Here is a 21,115-nt window from a genome sequence, read left to right as displayed (position 1 = left end):
TAGACGAAAGCTTTTTTATTCTCATTTAAGTAGTCCACTCGCTTTTCTAATGGACACCATTCATCGACAAATGAATGCAACTGTAGAAGGATGATGCCAAATTATCTCAAATTTAGCTGAACACACAGGTAAGTTCATAAACCTGCTAAATACTTTTTAATCCATTCCTAGCAGTGCAAAATCGGTACACTTCTCTTTTTGTTAATAGAATTTAAAGCAAAACCATGACTTCCGTGTGACAATCAATATTGGGTATAACTTTGGGAGTTATTTCATGAACGATTATCTGATCTTAGTAACATGGGACTTAAATAATTTTATTATGCAGCGAAGAAAGACAATTCAGAAGAAAAAGATTGAAAGTGAAACTATGGTACCTGTAAAGCTACCCTTCTTTTCAGTTGAGGAGAATGACATTCACAAACCTTTAATAATTTTTTTAAACTGCTGCATAAGAAAAGCAATCCTAGTTGTATTATTATAGTATAAGAATTACGTCGAAGTTTCGATGAATGCAGAGAATGCGCAACAAACGGAAGCACTTGACAATCCGAATTTCGAATCAGCTGTCAGTTGGCAACCCCGGAAAATTTCTAGTTTTTATCTGCAACAATCGAATATAAAATTTAAATTATCAGAGATATGTTGGAGGTATTGATTTCAAACATTGAGAATTGTAAGATATAAATGGAAACCATGTTGGACTTAAAAATACAAAATGTTTATGCCAGTGTGACGATTAGACATATGTTCCCCCTTTGGACTTCCAGGTGCTTAATGAGAACTTCCTGTTTTGTTCAGAGACAAATGGACAGCAGAACTTTGAAGAAATGTGCAGCAGAAACCCCCTCGTGTGGTTTCCAGCAATAAGCGACTAATTATTCTCTTTCCAGGTTTTTAACAAAACGAGGAGATAGCTTTGTGTAACTACATTTTTGATGCTGTAAACGAGAGGAAGCGAACGCATTTTTGGCGTCCTCACCGCGCCAGTGGCTTTTGTTTAATTTATGGCTGTAATGATTCAGTTATTTTACTATTTAATCAAGAATTTCTAATTAAGTTTTTAAAATAAATATTTTAAAATACAACGTGTCTTTTCTTGCACCCGACACGGGTGTTCTGACGTTACAGCTTTATTAAAATGGTGGCAGCGGTTCAGATGAAAAAATCCATGCAGAGACTGCAGACCGCCAGGCTCTGAAATTCATCTCAAGTTTGTAAGACAGCCATTGTTCGAACATCATCAGTGTTTTGCAGATATTACAGACCGCCAGGTTCTGAAGTGCAGGACGAAAAGTTACGAACATCAGTTCGGAAAAGGGATTTACAGCTCTTCGAAGCAGTGAGATAGAATCCACAAAGAAGTTTAGGGACAACAGTCCAGATAAAAAAGAACGACAGTCTCCTGAATACAGCCCATCTTCAGCAGCATAAATTGTGCGATCATCTTGTGTTCGAGAAAAATTAGTGCAGAAGTGTGTGGACAAGCCTTGTCTGAAGATCATCAGATCATTGTGTCTGTGTAGTGAAGTGAGGAAAAAAAATACGTGTAGTGCAGTGTATGGTGTTCAGTGCTATGAAAGTTGTAGTGTGTTGTGATATAAGTGCTTGGATCTTTAGCGTCCATAAAAATCTTAAGTTGTGAGAAATCTTAAGCCGTGACAGCATTCTTTTTTCCAAGCATCAACCATTCGAGTCTACAATCCAGACGGGTAAGTACCTAGGATTTTTATATTGAGGTAGTAAAGTAATTTAATTTATTTCTGTAATTTAGTATTATAAGTTCATATAACTGTTTTAAGCCCACTTTGTTTCTGTAAAGCTTAAAGAAATGTGCTGTTTGGGTTTTAAGTTACAATAAGAAGTATAAATTTTAGAATTTAAATCTGTGTTAATAGATTTTTTGATATCTGAAAAGTTAATGTGTTGTGCTCAAATTAAACTTATATAATTGAATGTGTAAAGGAGAAGAATTACTGTAACTTTGAAGGTTCTAAAGATAGGTGGTATTCTGACATTCATTTCTAAGACGTCTTGAATATTAAAAATATTAGAATTTTCAGATAAGGTGTGTCAAACATTATTTGTGTAAGAACTGAGAAATTTTTTTCTATTGAATGAGTAAAAGGAGAATGCTAGAAATACCCAGTATTTTTCATTTTAACGGTTGTCATATTAATGTTTAGTTATGAGAATGTAGATATATGTTTTTTATAATTAACCTGTGAATGCATATTTTAATATACCTCAAATTTTGATGAAAGTATGTTGCATTGCCATAAGTTGCCATTGAGTTTAACGCAACTGAATTTAAAGCTTTTAAGTATCTGTAGTCTCATAAGTCCTCAAGTAGACAAAAATTTTTTAACGCATAATGTGCATATTATGGTGTAAAATGTTTTGCATTTGTGTTTAGATCTATGGAATATGTTGTGAAAAAATTAAGGGTTCAATTTTACTCTCTCTTTGTGAAAATGATATTTGTTTAAATCAATTTTATATATGTAGTGTGAGAGAGCTAAAATTGTTAGGTTGTTAGCATAATTTTGTTCATATCATAGCATTCTTAGCAAAAGTTAGGAAAGAGGATCTTAAATCCTTGGCTGAAGAGTTAGGGGAAAAAGTTAGCCCTGAACTTAGAATATTGGATTTAAGACAGCTGATTATAGGAAATGAATCCTATGAGGAGGAACTAGTGAAAGGCCTGTCAGAATATATCACTTCAACGAGGCTTGAGAAAGAAAAAAAAGGAGCAGGAAAGACTTAGGTGAGAAGAAAGGCAGGAAAGAATTGCAGAGAAGCAAGATAGAATTAGGAGAGAAGAAATGGAATTTGAATTATCGAAGTTAAGCTTACTAGCTGCTAACGGAAATGACTCTGTAAATGGCGGGAATGAAGAAAATGGACTTAAGAAAAGCCGTTACGATCTAAAAAAATTATTCCAAAATTTGATCCTGAAGAGAACGACATTAGTTTGTATCTAGTCATGTTTGAGCGCCAAGCAAAGCGTGCGAATCTTCAACAATCAAAGTGGGTTTCGGTTTTACTGACAATTTTGCCAACTGACATAGTTCAGCTGATTATGCGAGAACCAGAGCAGCAGGCTTATGACTACGATTACGTAAAGAGGATATTGCTTAAAAGGTTTAAGCATAGTCCAGAAAAATTCGTATCAAATTTACGGAATCCCAGAAAAACACTCGAACCACTTGGAGAGATTTTGCCTTTGAATTAAGGAATTATTTTGAAGAATGGATTGCAGGTTTGGAAGTTCCCGATTTCGAACTTTTAAAGAATCTCATGATAACGGACCAAATGAAGCGCCGTGTAAATGTCGAAGTGCGGCAGCATTTTATTGACGAATGGTCAAAGATAACGACTCCAGATAAATTAGTGGAAATGCTAGGAGAGTATGAATACGTACGTGAAACCCGGAAGAAGAAATCTCCTGGTTACAGTTCTAAATCACAACGGGGAAATAAAAAGCATTTAAATTCGAGAGATCCGCAAAGGTATCATCAGTCTGGAGGGAAAACGAGATATGCGCCCTAGAAAAAAGAAACTTTCCGAAATCAGGATGAACGTCAATTTCATGCCCGTAAACCACTTAACCGAACACTTAAGCCCTCAATGATAGAAAGTTCAAAAAGATTTCAAATCACCAGCTATTGTAAATAGAGTCCAGGAGATTGAAGAAGATTGTTTAGCCCCGTATCTAACGATAGCTAAAGTGAACGGTTTTGATCTTCCAGTTTTGAGAGATACCGGGTCATGCATTGATGTAATTTGCAAGAAATATCTCACTCCTTCGATGCTCACGGACGGACTAAAACACCCGTTTGAAAAGGCCCCAATTTGTTTACTCTTAGTAAAGTAACAACAAAAGCAGTGGTCATTCGAAATGAATTGGAACATTATTTGTTAGGAAATAGAATAGCCGCAAAATTAGCAGGAGATTAACACAATAAACTTTTCTTTCAAGTGAAAACAGGTACTCGAGCTCCGAGTCAATCAAAGAATGAAATGGGGAAACGTTGTCCGGTGGAGTCTGAACGCGGCGAACTAAAACCCTCAGGCGAAGATTCTTCCCCCATTATTGAAACATGGAGGTACTACCTCCATGTATTGAAAGAGGGGAAGTTTCGTCTCCAACAAAAAAAGGGATGAAGGAGGCCATTTGCTCCCTGCCTGAAACCGAGGTGAACGACCTGACACTACTTACTATAGACAAGACGAGGTTGTCTGATCTACAAAAGAAAGGTGACGTTGTAAAACCATCTTTTGACTAGTCGCGTTAAACGATCACAGTAACCCTTTGGGAAATGTGAACAAGTTAAGAAGTTCCTTTTCGGTTCGGCACGAACAAGAAACTGTAAATAAGCTAAATGACGTTTCGTACCAACCAGACTCGAAAGGTTTGCAAATGCCTAAAAATTCCGTAGGAGAATTGCCCAAGACACCGAGTAGTTTAAAATTACCAAGGAAAGTAGAAAAATCCCCAGTTCATCATTTATCTATACCACTGCCTGATACTGAAGGGTCAAAGTGGATTAAATGTAGCTACTTCATGAATGATGTAAATCCAATTTGTAATGAAGTATTTTTTTCTGATCTTTAAGCCAAATTGAATGTACATGTTTATTTTGAGGTCAAATATAGTAGCTCTCATTCAGGTGTTGGGTTACCATTGAGAGTTTATCACAAACGGAAAATTTTAAATCTGCAAGGTTTCCCTTTTCAGCCTGGCTAAAAACATAATTAATGTTAAAGTTAGAATGTATATTGTAGATTGTATATTATATATTAGGATTTAGGAACGGGGAAGACAGGCACCACACCTTTACCATTTGGTTAATTGGTTTAGCTCCGTCTCCCCACTACGTGATGCCAGCCGTTTATTGATGTTAGCAAGGTATATTATATATTTCAGAAACTATCTGTTCTTTTATGGTATATTTATAATTTAGTTATCAGTATTATGTTGATTTTATGTTGTTTTTTTACTAGTTCTTGTTATGTTTATCCTTGGTACTTAGGCCAGCGTTGTGGAAAAATTTAAAAAAAAATTTTAAAAAAGTATTAGTGCTAATAACTATTAGTTAGTTTTATTTATTAAGACTTACTGTGCTAAGGTACTAGAAATTGGAGTCCTGAAACCCCCAACCCCGGGGAGGGTAGGAGTTGTGACTATTAGACATATGCACCCCCTCGGGTTTCCAGGTGCTTAATGAGAACTTCCTTGTTTTGTTCAGAGACAAAATGGACAGCAGAACTTTGAAGAAATGTGCAGCGGAAAGCCCCTCGTGTGGTTTCTAGCAATAAGGGACTAATTATTCTCTTTCCAGGTTTTTAACAAAACGAGGAGATAGCTTGTGTAACTAGTTTTTTGATGCTGTAAACGAGAGGAAGCGGACGCATGTTTGGCGTCCTCCCCGCGCCAGTGGCTTTTGTTTAATTTATGGCTGTAATGATTCAGTTATTTTACTATTTAATCAAGAATTTCTAATTAAGTTTTTAAAATAAATATTTTAAAAGACAACCTGTCTTTTCTTTGGGTGTTCTGACGTTACACCAGTATGATTGATGCTTCACTTACCAGTATAGCAAATATTTTTGATCCAGCATCATACTTGCATATTTAAAATAGTGAAGAATTTCTCTTACTTGAAAGTTATTCGGAAAAGATCTAAGAATGTCTGTAAAAATTTGCTCAAGACAAAAAAAATACCACAAAGCAAATTAAGTCAGAACTCAGCACTCACTTGTTTCTGTAACGATTGTCCATCGGATTCCTCACATGGTTTATATGGCCTCACATGGCCAGTCAAGTAGCTTGATAGATAATATCACGCTAAATGTCTGTTGCAGGGGTATCAGAAGCACACAACTTTGACGGTTGGCAATGTAAAACAAAAACTGTTACTTTACCATTTATGGGAGTCTTTAAAGGTAACGAACGTTTAAAATTGATTAAGTCTTCCTTTACTTTTTTTCCTGCGTTCTAGAGGGTTTATAAGCATAGAACTTCTTCAAATACCTATTATCCGGTTTGTCTGACGCCAAGAATGAAACACTGAGGTGGAATTATTGAGCTTTGATCCGCAATGTCATTTAATAGCGCATATCTATACAGTATTTCGTTCGGGTGTTGGCAATAACATAGTCTTAACTTTTCTTATTTTTAGAAGATGCGCTTCACAGGATTATATAAACGAGCTCTTATGGTACAAATACAAAATATTGTTTTAGGAGTCTATTGCTTTTTAGGAGAACATGATGTCTACCTTTTTTTCTTTCAAACAAATTATTTCTACGAGCACTTCATAAAATTTTACTTGCCTTGGTAGATAAACTAGTATCAAACTCCTAACAGACATTAATCGAACTATCGCTATCTCTGAAAAGAACTACAGAATTTTAAGAAGATTTTAAAACAAATATTTTTATTAACTCAGAACCCAAATATAAATGCACGACTCTCGCGTACAGCTCAGCCAATCACTTGCGGTTATATAACTTAAAGTAACAGTAAATTCAAATTTAAAATTAAGCTATTAGTCAAAGACTACGCAATTCAATTTAACACAAAGTTAGTTCCCAAATCTAACCGTCAAAAATTTAAATTAGGCAACAAAAATGCAAAGCCGAATAAAGAAGTCTTATATGAGGTAGAGAAAACCCAGTAACGTGGCTTCGAGAGGCAGACCACGCTCTGAATTAAACTCAAGAAACCTTCTTTAAACCCATGGATTTTTATTTTTATTTTTCAAGTTAAAAAAACATTAGAATTGATATTAAATAAAATAGGTAAAATACTAACAAAAAAATCAAAACTAAGTTTTTATTCCAATTTTTGAAAAAGTATCATTAACTTTTAAAACAAAATATGATGGACAAATGTGTAATAACAATTTTATGTAAAAATACATACGTATTGAAACAATTTTAAAACGTATTGAAACAATTTTAAAACTTTGAGTACATCAAAATTAAAACAAACACAAAATCGAAAATTCGTAAACATAAATAATGTCCACACTCTACACATCAACTCAGAGTAATGACCGTTAAGTGTAAGTGTAAAATACTATCTCATTCTACCTTATTGCATTCTGGTAGAAACACTGAAGCTAGAAGTAACAGTAAAGATATAAAACATATAATGACTGATTAGTGAAATATAATAATAATAACCCTACATCTTTAAGCCAAACAAAAAATAATCTCCAATACAGTCTTTACTAGAAGCTTCTAAAAGTCAGTTACCTTTCCGGCGGAGGCGAATTTTCTTCTAGCAGTACAAATGGTTATCAGTTTGCCTTTGGTTAATAGGTAAAACAGCAATTTTTCTCACTAGCAATAATTTATTTTAGAGAATAGAAATCAATTAAATCGTTATTATGTTTTAATATACAATCTTTACATCTATCGTAGCACATATTTAACTGATCAAATTTAAAGGAAAAAAAGACCAGTTTAAAATGTCCCTATAAGAATACCATGTTTTAAAATAAACAAGTAAAGACGTGTTATTAATATATCACTAATTATTCTTTAGCATGTTCAGTCGAAATTCACTGAAAAAATTAATTGTTGGGTATAGCTGTGAAACTATACGTTAAAAAAAAGTAATTGAAAAGGAAAAAGTGACTGTGGTGTTCAGAGCGTTGTACTGGAATGTGAAAATGCAGCAAAAGGTAGTAATGAAATCTCAAGTACGATCATAATAATATTTTTATAAATATACGTTCTTTAGTGATTAAAAGGCAACGTTTACTTTGACTTTTGAATTGCTAGATATATTTGTCTTCAAATTTAATTAAAGATACATTATTCTATGAAATTATCATACCAAACTGAGATAGAGCACATTTATCTTTTATTCCGTAAAGCAGTGCTTCAACCGTAACCTCCAGACTTTGGAGAGATAACTGAAGTTTAACCTTTCCCCAAAGATTAAAGATGAAACTAAATGTCAATTTCTGTGCAGTCAACCTCGAACTCGATGTTAATTAGAAACTGAAATTAGAGAGATAGTACCCGTAATCTGCCAATAATTTTAAAAGCGCGTCTTTATCAAAGAATTTAGGATTTTCTCATCGCCCATGCAACGCGGTATTTTAATCAAAGGACCCCATAAGCGGATCTTCGTTTATTCAGTACAACTAGCCATCATCTAATTCTTCTGCATTCTAAGAGAACTGTCGCCGTGCCATAAATTTCGCATTTTCATTTTCCCAGCGGTCCTTAATAATAGTGGATACAGCTGTTTGACGTCATACATCACATGATTTCTACATTGAATCTAGAAAGTTAAATTCCAGCATTAAATGTCTCTTAAAAATCCAATGAAGGAACATGAAACTGGTGTTTATTGAAGAATGTTTAATGGCTTGCTTGATAAAATTTTAGATTTGCAAAAACGTCAGATATTTAACATATGATTGCCTGTCTCGCAAATAGAATTTTATATTTATCGAAAGGAAGATAAAAAACTTAACGCAATGGCTCATTTAATTTGATATAATATATAATGCTTTTCAAGGATCAATACAAGAATTGCAAGAACATTTCAGTTTTATCGATGTGTATCGAGTAAAGATAGTAATATAAAAATGTTACAGCGAATAAGAAATAAAATAAGAAAAACGTCATTTGAATTTTTATGCAAAACATGTTGCATAAAAATTCAAATGACGTTTTTCTCATTTTAATTCTAGATACGCACGAAATATTCCAAATAATTTCTTCTAGCTTATATTGTTTATGTCTTCAAATATTCTGTACGATGCTCAAGCGATGTAAATTCTTGCCTTTACTAACACATAAAAGTTACGAAAACTTTTCCAGTAGCATGCTTGTGTATATTTATCACACTAACTGGTTTTCTTATTGATGTGAAATTTTATTCATTAGTAACATGAAATGGATTGGATGAATGCAAAGAACGTTAAACCAAGATCCTAAGCACATGGCACTTTCAAGAACTCAACACCTAATTTCTTAGTTTTCTTGATGAAATGATACGACTACGAGGACCTATAAAATAATTTGGGTGTTTTGTTCAACATAGGCCCATAGTCGAAGCCTTTATTGGCCTACGATGTAATCTAAGACCCTGCATCAAGCCAGAAAATTTTCAGTTTTGTCTACGTAATCCGAAAATATGTGCATACGATACTATTATTAAAACCTACCCCAATATATTAAAAATACTAATAATAATCTTCTGAAAAAATTCAGCGTCCCATTAGATTTGTCAACTTGACTCATAGGTAACACAAGTTCTAGAATTATCAGTTCCTGATTAAATATTTTTTTTTTCTGGGCATAGAATTCTATGTGAGCACATGTTAACAATTTATATTTTTCCCAATACTATAAAAAAAAAGTTTTTGTATTTAGTAATTTGGATTCAAATCTAACTCTTTGATATCCTTCATGATACTGAATGGAAATTTTATGCACTTAAATGTTTACTTCATTGTACACAGTAAAGGAAATATTGTAATCGCCAAACATTTTGGGTATCATATTTTGTCGGAAATATCCATTTTGACAGATTTTGAATCCATTTTTACGATGATTTTTTCCGGGACGTTTGTACATACGTATATATGTATGTATATATGTTTATATATGTGGGATGGCATCGTCTACAACAATTAGATGGTTCTGCAAGTTGGGTGAAAGGACTCTTTTTTTCGGGTGATAGAATTCAAACGATTCCGCCATTAAAACAATGATGGCATTAAATGTAAATTGATGTTCTGCGAACAAGAAGTTAACTTCTCTACAACTGTAAATAATCTGATCTGTTTCCATCTACGAATGGAGCCCACCAGCGGCCGAGTGGTAAAGTCGCTGAACACTGGTAGTTCGGTCCGAAATTCGAATCCCGCGAACGGGCTGGCTGCATGGGCGTTTTCGTGGTTTTCCCCATGTGTAACGTTTCGAAGTTTCCCTTAGAACGTTCTCCACGAAGGTATTCCTCCCCTTAGGCAGATATCCCTAGTGTGCTTTGCCGTAATTAAATAAACCAAACCATCTACGAATGTAATATTTTCATAGTTTTTAGTAACTATTCGTGTTACTAAAAACTATGAAACTAGTTTATTAGTTTTCGGACTAGTTTATTAGCCCTTAGACAACCATCTCTAAAGTAAATTCACAGACATCATATCCCTAGTAAGTTAAATGACAAAAGTACTCATGCTTGGGAAATGTCAAATTTAAAAAAATTAATTATAGACAAATAGCAAAATCTAACTTTTAATGCGGTCTCCCAACTCCTATATTTATATTCGGGAAACTCTTACACTCGTTATTAAAAAAATAAGCTATAAGAAATTTGATATCCATACAATTAAAGTTGACCGGGATATTTAATTTCAAAATTTGAAATTTTATTTCATTTTCAACTTGCTTTATGAATCGGTTAATCGAGTGAAAATGATTCGAGGAAATAAGTTTAAATGAAGTGCAACAAAAAATGTATATAACTTAATAAGCAGTACAAGGAAGTCATGTGGTGTCCATGTCAAGTTTTTATTTATAAGTTTCAAAATATTTACTCTCAAGTTAAAAAATTAATAATTTTTGTTTCAGAAATTAATTTTCTAATTTGTATACAATTTTGACTTACTATAACATGCAACGCATTTACAGAGTAAATTAAAGAGAATAAGATTTTGAATAAATTATCTATTTGTTGAAATGAGGATTTCATGCGGAAATTCCTCTATTACTTAATGCAAATACTAATATTGTACTTACTTATATCTGTCAGATAGCTTTGTATAGAAATAAAGAAAAGAATGTGTATGTGTGTGTGTGTATTTAATTATGGCAAAGCACACGAGGGCTATCTGCCTAAGGGGAGGGATGCCTTTCGTGGAGGACTTTCTAAGGGAAACTGGCTCGTATACACGTTACACATGGGGAAAACCACGAAAACGCCCATGCAGCCAGCCCGTTCGCGGGATTCGAACCTCGGACCGAACTACCAGTGTTCAGCGACTTTACCGCTCGGCCGCTGGTGGGCAAATAAAGAAAAAGAAGTTAAATTTCAATTCTGATGATTATAAAGCAGATCAGGGGAAAAACAATAAAAACCAGTTAGCTGAAGCCCTTCAATATCCCTTTAAAGTACTTTCTTACGAAAAGCTTCAAGTAAGTAATTTTTGCATAACACCTTGCTAGAGAAATTGTATTGCTATTAAGCAAAATAAATGTGCCGAATAGAGATATGTAAATGCAATTATCGTAATTCCTAATAAAAGCAAAGTTGAATGCAAATATACTGCATGCAAATATATTCAAATGTAACTGTGTGCTAAAACCTAGTTTCTTAAAAGCAAATTACATGGTATCTAAAAATTGTCCATCGTCCTTTTAAAATTTAACCTAAAATAGTTATAAAGTATATTTTAATACTTTTGTATTTGTGTATAATAGAAATACTCTTTTTTCACTGGAAATTCACTCAACAGTCGCCAAGAGATTAAGACCGCTGAGACTAGTATTCCGACCCGGGATCAAACCCCGGCGAATGGGCTAGCAGCATGGCTGTTTTCGGGGTTTTCCTCATGCGTAACTTGTATTATGAGCCAGTTTTCCTTAGGCAGTACTTTATGAAATCATTCCTTCCCTTAAGTAGATAACCCTCGTGCGCTTTGGTGTATTCAAATAAATTAACCTATGTGTAAATCCCCCTGTCATATTTGAAACTTCTTTATATATCTGACCTCGCGTTTTTATACTTTCGTCAATTTATAGTATTTTGTGTATAGTTGATGCTTATATATTTTATATCTAAGATTTTCCGCTCCATGTGAAGCACAGTGGTGAATGCGAAGTAAACTAAACTAACATTTAAAACAGGAAAAAAAAAAGATATCACATTTGAAGCACAAAATTTTTATTACGTTTCTTGTATTTTTTGGTTACTTTTACTGCTCCGTCAAGCAAGGTTGTTATTGTAACATTAAATCAAAATTATTTTATTATCTTCATGAGAATAGCTGAAACTACCTTGTTTGCTTCATTAAGAGTTAAGTGACAAAATCAGATTACCTTAACTAAACAACTGCTAGACATATTACTAAAGGATCTTAAGTGTCAAAATCGCGACTAGAAAATTAACTTAAACCATTTGTATATGATTTTAGGAGTAGCTTTAACTCTGTGAGTGAGATCTGTTAAGAATGAACAAGTTAGCTTAAAGAAAATCCGCGTTTGAACATCCGCGTCTGAGCAGTTTGAACATATTTTACGAAGCCAGAACTTATCAGTCGTTCCCATCAAATCGAGAAACGGAAAAAAATAAGTCTACTTCAAAAATTATTCCACTATGCATTGTTGCTTATTCTGTCTTCTTAAATGGACAATGGAATTTGTTAGGTTTTTCAAGACTTTTTACTTATGATAGAATGCAGTTTCTTTAAATGCGAGATTTCCGCATAACTGTAGGTGATGAGATTTTACTCTTATTTTAAATACGTCTAAGAAGCGTTTAATGTTTTGAGGGGGGACAAGAATTCCATATGATTTTAGAATACGTTTAGATTTCACGTACACCAGCGCATATACACTCATGTCCCTAAATTAAGGATAAATCGGAGTCACTCGGAAATCGAACTCTAAAATAAATATATCACCTGTAAAATCACTACACACATGTTCAAGAATCATATGCAAATTTCAGGAAGTAACCAGATGACACCGATGGTACGTCACAATGACGAGAGTGTAAGAGAGTGATGTATAAGGAATACAGGCAAAGAAGTAAAATTGTTCGCAGGCGCTTTATAAGCATTTCAGTGCAATAACCGAATAGTTATGACACAAAGGACGCATTTGGATGATTTTTCACGTGGTAGAATTATTGGCCGTCTGGAATGTGGGCGTACCCAACTGAAAGTATCATACGAACTTAGAATTGCCCAGAGTGTCATCTCCAGGCTTTGGCAACGATTCCAAAATGATGGTAATGTAAGTAGACGTTACAGCACAGATCGCCTCAGAGTTACAACACCGAATGAGGATCGGTATTTGTCAGTTACTGCCAAAAGAAACAGGCGGAGCACAGCCTCAGACCTGTCTCGTCAGCTCTCTTCAGCCACTGGAAGAACAATTTCAAGGCAGACCGTGTACAGACGCTTAGGGCAGATTGGTCTATATGCTCGTAGACCTCTCAGATGCGTTCCACTTACTGCAACTCACTGTCGCCTGCGGTTAGCCTGGAGTAGAGAGCCTGCATTGTGGACACCGCAACAGTGGGCTTGTGTGATGTTTTCCGACGAGTCCAGGTTTAGGTTTCAGTCTGATTCTCGCCTGACTTTCCTATGGAGAATCCAGGTACCCGTTACCAGCAAGAAAACATCATTGAACGACACCGTTACGGTGGTGCAGGAGTGCTCGTTTGGGGTGGAATTATTCTGGGTTCCAGAACTGACCTGCATGTTCAAATTGGAACCATGACAAGCCAAATCTATCGGGACGTCATTCTGGAACAACATGTACGTTTGTTTCGGGGCGCCATGGGCGCACAATTTGTGTTTATGGATGACAACGCCCGTCCTCACCGTGCAAACATCGTAAGCGAAGGCCTTCAATCGGAGGATATCAACCGTATGGACTGGCTAGCATTCTCACCGGACTTGAATCCAGTAGAGCACGTGTGGGACATGCTTGGCCGACGAGTTGCAGCCCGTCAACCTCCTCCTACATGTTTACCGGAACTTCGGAGAGCATTGCTTTTTGAGTGGTGTAATATCCCCCAAGATCAGATCGATAATTTGATACTCAGCATGCCTAGGCGTTGTACGGACTATATTGCATCGTCTGGGAGACATACGAGTACAATGTATTAACAATCATACCAACCATGTAATATTGGTTTTTTGTAAATAGGTGTTTTTTTTTTTTTTTTTTTTTTTTTTTTTTTCAATTTGCTCCAGGGAGAAAAATCGCTAATTTTTTTAATAATACCAAACATATAGCATCTTTTGTTGCTCTTTACCTTTTTTTAATAAATAAGCTTTACAAATAAGTCAAATTTGTTTTGCATCTAACTCTTCCTTTGCCTGATTTTGCATTACCCTTAATTTATGGACATGAGTGTAGCTCCCTTAAATGGAATATCATTGCGGAAGCATTTATATGAAAAAATGATTCCTTCTTAACTACTTTACACATAGAGTAGAATACAACCAATCCGCTAACCTATCAGAATTAGAATATATAAAAACTAATAAAGTCCAGTCATCTTATCTATTAGAATTAGAATATATAAAAACTAATAAAGTCCAGTCATCTTATCTAATCAATTGCTAGTGAGTCAAGTGGTGAGAAATAGAACATTCTCATTATTTACTTGTTGTTGTTGTTGTGTCCATATTGAATGTAAGAATAGTTGCCAAAGCCTATTCCAAAGAAAGGTTGGACTTTTATTTTCCACCCCAATTTTGGGGGACAGCACTCCTGGGGTATTCCGAGTCCAATCTTCTTCCCTTCCACCAAACCGCAAGAGGGAACTTTCGGCTCGCCGCATATTTAGAATGCCCCCATGCAGCACGGGCATTTTAGAAACATCCATGTCTTCTCCAGCATCCGAATCCGGGCCGTTCGGTACCACAGTAGGCTCCTCTGACCACTATACTTTCTGGGCGACTCATTAAATACTTCTAACATGAATATGTGAGAAAAAATTTTTTCTTGTATTTCAAGGATATTATTCATTGCTGTCAAAGTAATCAAAACTTTCATAAGAATGTTTTGATGCATTTTAATTGAGGACAATTTTTATTATCCTGTCATTTTATAGAGGAAAAGATACATTTACAAAATTTAAAATTCATATTCTTCCGGTTTCATGTAAATATTAAAATTCCGAAATAGACTGGTCAAAATAGTAGCATTATAGCTATCAGTTTTATCAACGACTAATAGAGTTATTCATTGTTGAGTTAAGAAAATTTTTGCTTTACCAAAATCTTTTTTAAAGGACTCTGCAGTAACAATTTTCGGACCCACTACTTTCTCCGCTTATCAAAATTTCCTCTTTTTCACACAACTATCAAAATGCTGTCACCTAATAAAAAGCAAATGATTAAAGCATAACCCTTTGCTTATAACCCGCTGAATAGCATTATCTGACTGAAATGTATTTGAAACAAAATTTTAAACACAGCTATCTTATCACATTAAATAATACTACTGTAATATCTCAAAAATGTACTTGAAATAAGATTGTGAGAATGCGCTTTTTGCACTCCGTATTATATTTGGAGACTTGATGAATGATGAATGACAAGAAAGAGAATTCATTGTTTTGATAACCTTAAAAAGGGCTATCTAGGATAAATTATTCAAACACGAGTGATAAAAATGTACTTTGCTTCTTTAATCCTTATGCAAAGCGACAAAGATTAGATATATTAAGTGTAATTATGTATCGCGATTTATTTGACTGTGTGATTTTTATAATAGCTAATGATGATGACTTAACATTGACATGATACTAATGAATTTGACTTAACATTTGTATTTAGATAAGAAAATTTGAGAACTAATCGGAGTTTTTTTTCTGTTGCTGTTGTTAAAAAAACGTATGTATTCCTAGATATGTAACTATTTCGGCCAAGAGTACAAATCAAGAAGTTTTCTTATGCCAAAATTATTGTTACCTTTCCTAAAGTTTTCAAAAATTGCATTTCTGTTATCTTTAATGCATTTTAATTGAAAATTTAATGCATTTGCGTTTGCACTGAAGATAATTTCAAGGTCATGGTAATTTTATTTCATGGGATCAAAGGATCCAAATGAGAGTTTGCTTTTGACGAAAGAATGGATACACAAATGTCAAAGAGAAGATTATATTAATGTGAAAAGCGGGAAAATCTGCAGCGAACATTTTCTATGCAGTGTTTATGAAGATGATATGAAAAATCGCTTGTTTGGATAGCCACAAAAAGAAACTGTTGAAATGGAATGCTGTGCCGAAAGTAAATTATGATGACAATAATAAATCGAAATTGATGATGACAATAATAAATCAAATTTTAATGATTTTGAAATAAAACTCACAAATGAAAATGTAGATCATCAGATTTAACGATAAACAAGAATGCATTGATAATTTGAAGAACAAAATAATATCCTTAGAAAATTGTATTAAATTGTATTAAAGTATTGAAAAATAGAGAAAAAAAAATTTTAGAATATTTGTTCAGCGACAAAGGTGGACGATATCTAGACAGAAATTGGTATCAGAAATTAAAATCTCAAATAGCGAAATTTGGGGGGGGGGAGCACAAATCGGAGAATTTGGAGAAATGTCTAAAGGCTATTTTTATAAAGACGCAGATTAATGCATTACTGAAAAATCAGGTAGACTAGTGAAAATATTTCACGTTGCATTGTCATAAGAGCTCTGTCATCTTAAAGCTATGATTTTTGGAAAGAAAAAAAAATAAGAAAAAATTGGAATATCTTTACCTAATATTATCAAATTAAAGAAATGGTGTTTATTTTATTTTTTAGTGTTTTCTAAATTTTAGTGTAGTCCAAGAATTTAAAGTAATGTTCTTACTCTAAAGAAGGAAAGAGGCGAATATTTGTATTCTGTAGAAAAAATATGCGCTCTCAGTTTCGACGAAATGCATATAGATTGAAAACTATGCTATGACTCTAAACAGACTAAGTTGGTTCTTTTCAAAATGTTCAGTTTGTTTTAATCAGAGGTCTCATTTCCGGCTCTGCCTCAAATTGCTGAGAAATCGCATTTTAGATAGAGATAGATGATTTGTTTTAGAAGATGTAACTGTTTTAAATTTTGATATTATTAAAGAGGTTTTAAATAGAGATTGAGAAGAAATCAAACTGTGTCACAAACTAAAACCAAATTATTTAATGGTCAAGGGAAACGAGAGACAAAACGTCGCTCCAGAGAAAACATTATTTTCAAAAAGTACCGCAAAAGGTATACTCTACCCCACAGGAAATCAGAAAGCATCTGACTTCTATGAGTTAATCGATAATATCTTCGGTATTATGAATAGTACCAAAATAATACCAACAAGAATAACAAGTATTTAACAAACTAATTTTGTTAAGTACTTGTTAAAGTTATTCTTATTGTATCCTTTGTAACTAATTATTGATTAGATTTTGTGCTAGATTAGCGTTCTAGATAAAATATAATAGTATAAAACATCAAAGTAATTGGCATAGAAAGACCTGCTTCCTTTACTCACACTTTTGAAAAATTAAATAACTGTTTTAGGTACTCTGAATAAAGCTATTTTGTCAAAATTAAGGTAACAATCTTATACACATTTATTTAATTGTAATATAGATATAAGTATAAATTACAAAATTATTTTAAAAATATCTGTTATATTGAATCGGAAGAGAATTATAACAATGTAAAATTTACAATCAGGCAACAAATCAAACGTAGGTTAGCAGAAATGTTGCCATATATGTCATATATGTTTAAACCTATGTCAATGTAAAGTTGTTTTTTGAGTAAATTTAAATAGCTGATATTATAGTTATCTTAGAAGCAGTATAAAAATTCTCTCAGTTAGCATGCAAATAAAGTAATGATTAGAAATAAACGTGCATTAAATTAAAAAAACCTGCAAATAAAAATAAAAAAACCACGGAACTTTATGTTAAAAGAGTAGCACATTTTATCTATTATTTTAAAATTGAATAAGCATTATTAAATTTTTTAATGGTTCAGTCTAAAATGCATAAAGCAGTAACATTGCCTCTTCCAAATTATAGCTATCTTTCACACACAGCTCATTTTAAACGCTGGTTCAAAAACGCTAATTTCCAAGCTGTGAATTATATTGGCGCGCTCAGTGTCATCATGGCTACGTCATCACTTCTCACTTTCTGCTTCAGGGGGAAAAGCTCTATGAGTCCTGTGTCAAAGAGGGGGCAAAACTGTTTCGGATCGCGCCGGTCTGAAGACTATATTATGAGAATTTCGGTTCGGTTTTAGAAGGTTAACTGATTTTTTTAAAGGGTTAAAACATAACCGCTCTACGCCATAAAAGGTTTTTCATTACAAGGGCTCGAGAAGCTTTACCATGTGACAAAACAAATGACGCCGAAAGCTCTATGTTACATCTATATTCTTCTAACCAATAGCAGCGAAGCAGCTATCACAGCAGGAGGTACAGCGAGTACGTTTTAGGAACATGCGTCCAGTACCGGTACCACCCGTTTAACTGACGAACAGCTGCAGCTGCAGTCATAAAAGTCATAAAGTCATTTTCGAAACGGACTACGTATAGTAAATTGGCTATCTGCTACTAGATGAGATAGCTTACAGCGCCGCCTGGTTGAAAATGGCGGAGTTAGCGTCCCTAACTCGAAAACGGTACGAGATAGGAAGAAAACGTACAAAGTTGTCTCATCGTCGAGCATCGTCTAAGCATCGTCTAAGATCTAAGCATCGTCGATTTAGTATGAAAAGACACTTTGTTTGCATAAATTTTAAGAACAGAACGTTTTAAACGTACATTTGTTGTTCACGATTTTTTACACTGTGATATTAAGAACTTAGAAAGAAAAGAACAACTAGTTATTACAAGCTACCTTTATGTTCGTTGTTCAAACTTCTCTCCGTCAGCTAAAATGCACAACTGGATCCTTATTAGAACTTCATGTTTCACGCGCGGTATCATAGCGGGTGACACGTTTTCACAAGCATTTGTAATGCGTTGTTGAAGGTCCTGTAATGTTTGTGGAGGGATCGCATACACCTGCTGTTTGAGGCATCACTACAGGAAAAAATCCATTGGAGTAAGGTCAGGTGAACGTGCAAGTCACTCTTCGAAACCCCCATACCCGATTATTCGTTCTCCGAATTCCTCCATCAGGTACTTACTGCGTGTGACGTTTTATGCACCATCATGTTGGAATTATCCATTCCGGAGTTTAAACAATGGCAGGTTCTCAACAACATCGAGTATTACGTCTTGCAGAAGTTCTAAATATTGTGCGGCCGTTAACGTAGCCTGGTAAAATATTGGATCGATTAGCCTGTTATTGTATTTTCCACATCAAACATTAATCGAAAACCGTATTTGATGTCGAGCGTCGGCAGAACGTGATGAATTTTCCAGTACCCAGTAACGGGTATTCTGTTACTGTACGTTTCATTCCTCGAAAAGCATGCCTCGTCAAATCACACTATATCTGCCAAGCATGTTGGCTGAACCGCTATTTGGTTCACGACGAAGTTGCACCATGAAAACGTATCTGGGCATCCCCATCCAGTAATGCCTGATTGGGTGTTGACCGGCATGGATGAGCATCTAATTCATTTAAGATTTTCGAAACGGACTTTTTGACAATCCACAGTTTTCCCTTATCTCTCTTGTGCTGCTCTTTGGATATGTGAGGGCGTATGATAAGACATCTTCTGTTTGTACTCTCGCCTATCTTAACTGGTCTAATCGATGTAAGCTATCACTTAGCCTTTTTCCCTTAACACGTTTCACAACCTGTAGCATTGGTTTTGTAGGAAGGATGCGGGCTTGTAGGAAAACGTTGCCGAAACAACCGCGCTGCCAATAGTGCCTTGTGCTCGCATTCACCGTAAAGCAGAACTATCTCATACTAATCATTTTTTGGCTCTACAACTTTGTGATTCACTTTTTCTTCTTATCTTGTATCGTTTACGAAATAGGGACGCTAACTTCGCAGTTTTCCCCCAGGTGGCGCTGTAAGCTAAATCATCTAGTAGCGCGCAGCCACTTTACTTCACCTAGACACCACTTTTATGACTGTATCTGTGTTCTACAGTTAAACGGGTGGTACCGGACTTTAGTGGACACAACTAGATTTGCGTACAGATGTCATGAAAAAAATCCATTTTACAATTCGTTTTCGGGGGGGGAAAGTCTTTTATTCTGTCCGTTCGTACAGATTTCATTCAAAAATAGTCGCCCAAATGGATTCAGGAACGGTCAAAATGGATATTTTCTTTGAAATGTGTTCCCCAAAATTTTTCGCGATTTTCCGCAATTCCCTTACTTCGTACAAGCAATTAAAAAGCATAAACTACTTGTAAAAAATTAAACTTCAAAATTTATTTAAAAAATTTTATAAATTTTCTATCGATATGATCTTTATATATAAATTTCCAATCAAAATTAAACTAGCTGTATCCAACAACTTTGATAAACTAATTGTTACCATATTTCTTAATATCAGATCTAAAGGCTTTGTTAATATAACTTTTGCTTAATTTTGATAAGGCTTATAAGACTGTATTTGGAATAATGCTTTAATTTAGTCCTACGATCCTACTAGACAAGTAGTGAGTTATCACTATGCCTCAAATAATGTGACAAAGACCTGCAAAGATTTAAATAACCTCTTTGTTAAACTGAACTCTTATCATAGGGCACGACCCGTATTACAACTAAACCATTGTTTGTGCCGATATAAATTAAACATTACCAGATACTTAAATTTTAAACGCAATATCAGATACTTGCATCTACTGTTGATAAAGTAGTTTAAGTCTATACAGTTGAATACAAAGCTAGAAGCTAGCTCAAATAATTTACTAGCGAGTACGTTTCGCTTAAGTATCCGCTGTGAGAGAATCCGAGTACATATAGACAGCCGAGTACATTTAGATAAGCCGAATACATTTTTATAAGCCGAGTACATTTTTATAAGCCGAGTACATTTAGACAGAGCTAGTAGAAACATAAGAGCGTAGCGCGAATGCCAGAAACTCTGTCCCGGATTAAGATCCCACAGCCTTCATCATAAATACGCTAAATATTAATTACACTGATTTGCATTCTGGTGAGGAATACGGAAAGAAGAAATTCAAATAAAGATCAAAATCATTTATCAAATGCCTGGCCATTGACCGTCAGGTCATTAGGCAACGAACTCTCCAAGACTTCTTTACGATACAGTCCAAACTCTTAAGTGCAGAACACACGTCCAGATGAGCAGCATCCATAACTTGCCCAGAATCGTACAAAGCACCTAAAGGTGAGAAGGTCAGATTAAAACGAAACAAATGAGCCCTACGTATAAATTCATAGTTTCAACTACCATAGTCTAA

General features: G+C 34.5%; 1 long non-coding RNA gene across 1 annotated transcript in view; it reads left to right on the top strand.

Moving 5' to 3' along the window:
- The first annotated feature begins 1,438 nt into the window (after positions 1–1,438).
- LOC146998498 (uncharacterized) overlaps positions 1,439–21,115 on the top strand; it is a 54,393-nt gene continuing 34,716 nt past the window's right edge. Inside the window, exon 1 of the long non-coding RNA XR_015039316.1 lies at positions 1,439–1,712. This is a non-coding gene — a long non-coding RNA (uncharacterized LOC146998498). The remainder of the gene's footprint in view (positions 1,713–21,115) is intronic.

This window comes from Stegodyphus dumicola, chromosome 2, assembly GCF_044657685.1.
Source record: "Stegodyphus dumicola isolate Sdum_Otavi_A_Nest chromosome 2, ASM4465768v1".
Lineage (NCBI taxonomy): Eukaryota > Metazoa > Arthropoda > Arachnida > Araneae > Eresidae > Stegodyphus > Stegodyphus dumicola.
Note: the sequence above shows the minus strand (reverse complement) of the source record. Positions and strands in the feature narration are given on the sequence as shown.